The sequence below is a fragment of the Centrocercus urophasianus genome, unplaced genomic scaffold (assembly GCF_019232065.1).
Source record: "Centrocercus urophasianus isolate 14NV4802_14NV808 unplaced genomic scaffold, USGS_Curo_1.0 seq_10, whole genome shotgun sequence".
NCBI classification, from domain to species: Eukaryota; Metazoa; Chordata; class Aves; order Galliformes; family Phasianidae; genus Centrocercus; species Centrocercus urophasianus.
Window position 1 is genome coordinate 13,090,369 of NW_024884142.1, and position 3,662 is coordinate 13,094,030.

At 38.8% G+C, this 3,662-nt stretch overlaps 1 long non-coding RNA gene across 1 annotated transcript in view; it reads right to left on the reverse strand.

Annotated features, from left to right (window-relative positions):
• Positions 1-867: 867 nt before the first annotated feature.
• The window catches only part of LOC122162635, a 6,870-nt gene continuing 4,075 nt past the window's right edge, over positions 868-3,662 (reverse strand). Inside the window, exon 4 of the long non-coding RNA XR_006169611.1 lies at positions 868-1,039. This is a non-coding gene — a long non-coding RNA (uncharacterized LOC122162635). The remainder of the gene's footprint in view (positions 1,040-3,662) is intronic.

The following is a 3,662-nucleotide window of genomic DNA, read 5'->3' on the forward strand; positions in this document are numbered from 1 at the left end:
GACCAAGAAATCCAACAGACTTTTCCCCCCATTCCCTCTCTAGCATGCAGCTCAGATTCTAGTAGGACCCCAAAAGCCTTTGGCATCTACTTTAGAAAACCAGAAAGAATTTTCCTTTTAATTCTTCTTTTGAAAAGAATTTCTGCAAATGCCTTAAATACCTAGGCTGTTTCACAGAGATGCTCTATAGTTCCTATTCCAACAGTACTTGCAAAAAAATACATAAATAGAAGTCTGACTGATAAACTCCTGATTGGATACTGAATGGTCATATGGGATAAATGACCTAAATCTATAGTGTTTCTAGTTCCTCTCTTCCTACTAAATCTTCTTTCTTGGGAAAGAGATAAGATCCACATATGAATGCCCATAGTTCAGTAGTTCCCAGCCTTGCAGGAACTGCACTTTGCATGAACTTTGGTCGCTGCCATTCATACTTACAAGGTAGCATGAGAGCATTACAGGAGGAAGTAGCAGCAAGGTGTTTGCTTAACTTTCCCAGAGAATTGCTTTCTTTTTGTTCCTGTCATAAATCTGAAGTGGACATACCCCAGCTCAAGCCAGGGTTGAACATCTTGATACTACATGAGCTAATGTTTGCAGGGCAGGGGTGGATCTGTTTGCTAAAGAAATTTGGACCAGTTTTTCCCAGAAATACTCTGCAGCATGAATAACTGTGTGAGCCTGTCCAGAGCAGCTGCTTCGACACCAGCAGGATAAGATCTGACTGAATCTGTAATTTTGTTTAATGTAGCTGTTGCAACATAAACCTAACGAGGCTTGAATACTGGGGCTTATGTTTATTTGTTTTGTATAGCTTTGGAATTAATATAATTATACAGAACAGCTAAGCCATTTTACTCTCATTATCCAAGATGTTATTTAATCTTTAGAGTCAATCAGATTAGAAGAAATTGGTTACCACTTTCAAGATAAATCCTGTAAATCAAGATTCCGTAGTCAGGTCATCCTAAAAGTTCTGGGAACGCTCTACTGTCACAATGCAGAGCTCAGGAGATGCTGGAGTGTATTTAGGATTCTGAAATGCAAAGGGAAGGGCATTCATGAGCTTTGTTGCACATAGCCTTATTTCCCAATGTAAAAAACTATGTCACTCAATTACAACACAGACATTCTCAGGTTTTGTCAAAACAAAGCTCCCCAATTCAAAATTGAAATTTATCAAACATTCTCAGTCAAACTTGGAATTAGTATATGTACACAACTGTTGCACATTATAGTGAATATCTACAGAAGGTCAGGAACTAATGAATTAAATTTATGCTGAGGATTCACTCTATGGGCTCAGATTTACCCTCTGGCCACAAGACTAAAGTAGACATGATTTGCCCACATCTACACTGTTTAACTCTCTTGTTAGCCAAACAAGATAACTGGGAATTGTAAATATCCTGTGTTAACTCCCAAAGTTAGGCAAAGGAAACAAAACCTGTGTATCCCCCCTGTACATACATAGAGATCAGACTGCAGGCTCCCTTTTAAGCTTGGAAGATATTTGCCTCTTATGTCAGAACTGAACAAAAGTCCTCAGGAAGTGAAAGGACAAACCAGCACACCTTCAGACATTGTGACTGATGACCATTCAGTATAAAAGTTTGTCCTTGCCAGGGGAACTCTCTTGATAATTTAGTTCATTTTTCCCATCTAAATTCCAGAAGGAGCTCTTAAGCCAGAGAACTTGAGAAGCCCAGAAAAGTTGCAGAAATACATACAAACACATTTATCAGCTCTCCTAGATTTGCATACTTCTCCTGCCTACCACAGTAAAAAGCAATTATCTTCTGGAGCCTATAGGTAGCCTGTACCTCAGAAGTCTCCTTTTAACTATCACATGTCCATCAAGAACTGAACTGCATACCTATATGTTAAGAAAGACTTAAAGTTCTTGAAAAACATAAAAATCACCAGGCATCTTAGCAGTGGCTGGTAACCCTGCTACAGAGACCATGTAGATCTCTTCCAGATCTAAATTAATGTATAGAAAGTACATAAAAATGGTTCTCTTCAACCAGGTCTTCATAGATTACATAAGAAGAGAGCCAAAAATTTGCAATCACTGACTAGGAAAACTGCTGTATCTATGGACAAAATTACATAGACACAAGAAATCTTTATTAAGGCAGCAGTCATGATCTCATCTAAATTATTAAGAGTGTAGAAAGAAGATGATGTGCTTAACATGTTACATATGTTCAAAAGTTAAAACTCTGGCACTGTGCTCTATAGGAAATTTGTGTTGTTTTGTTGTTTGACTGATAGGTGTATTTCTTCAAGCACTAGGACTTATGTCCATGTAAGGTGATTCAATACCTCTATGCAGCTATATACAAATGGAGCTCAGTTTGGCTGGGATTTGTTTTGTGTGTTGCCATCCTCGTTGCAACCAGACTAATCTTGAGAAACTGCCAAGCCCAAAGCACTGCTGGAGCTTATTAGATAATGAAAATATACAGTGTGTCTCCTGAATTCTGAAAGATCAGTGTGGTGATGGGTCTTTACTACTAAAGCAAGGAAGGGGACCTGTACTCAGCTGTGGTATGGAATGATGCAGTGCCAAAACGCCCATGACTTCTCTCTTGAATATTGGCCTTGATATGTGTGAATCACCACTTACTATAAAACTTTTCATATATCCTATAGAAAATGAATAAGAAAAATAGGACAAGTAATGGGATTGCCTGCAGTGAGTGCCTGAATGAATGTGTCAGAGGTGCAGCAATCACGTCATGTGCTTCCTAGTCTGACAGATGCACTCAGGGACTGTTCATGTGTGACAATAAGCAAAGGAATCCACACGATGCAAGGGTGCTCTGTGTCTTTCAACTTCTTGGCCACAGTAAGAGATGTGTGATGGTGTTTGTGCCTATTGGTAGACACATGATGTCATGGCATGGTTACAACAAAAATTTTGCAATTATTATTTTAGGCATCTACAAGACAAGGAAATAGCAGAGATAGTTCTGAGTATCCAGTGATACGTAAATGCTGGAAGTTCCCCACAAGAGGAATCTGTACAGTGTTGAAACCTGTATGGGGTTTAGCCTTAGGTTACATAAAAGGGATTTTCCCTGACTGTGAGACCAGTCTAACAGTGCTTCCCTATGGGAAAACTGTATGGATAAATATGCTGATGATTGAGAGATACTGCAGCAATGCTCCCTATAAATGTAAAGTACTTAAAGAAGTGCCCAACCCCATCTCTGTGCTGGGTGAAGTGACTGTGTAGAAGCTTTGTTGGTTTGTGAAGTGTTTGTGACTGCTCAGAGGTGCAGTTTCAGAACTGCAAGCTATTGCTGTGGTTACAAAAGAGTGTGGGAACATTTATCTGACTTACATGTGACAGAAGCAACTTCTACTGAGTGCATTTTATTTTAATGCAAGCATTTCATAAAGGATTTCAACACTGTAGCTGTATTTTACTGCAGACATTCTGGCTCTACCTCATCCTTTTACAAGGCATTCAATGATTTTGATTCCTCAAAACATGCTGAATTGGTCAAACTTTTAAAATCAAAATGTTCATTCTCAACATTTTAACACACACATAAACATGCTAGGTACCAAAATTTAGGTTGGACTTTTTGTCTTAGGCATGCCAGAGGTGTCTGAAAAAAAGAGCTTGAGTACATTACAGAGCCAAA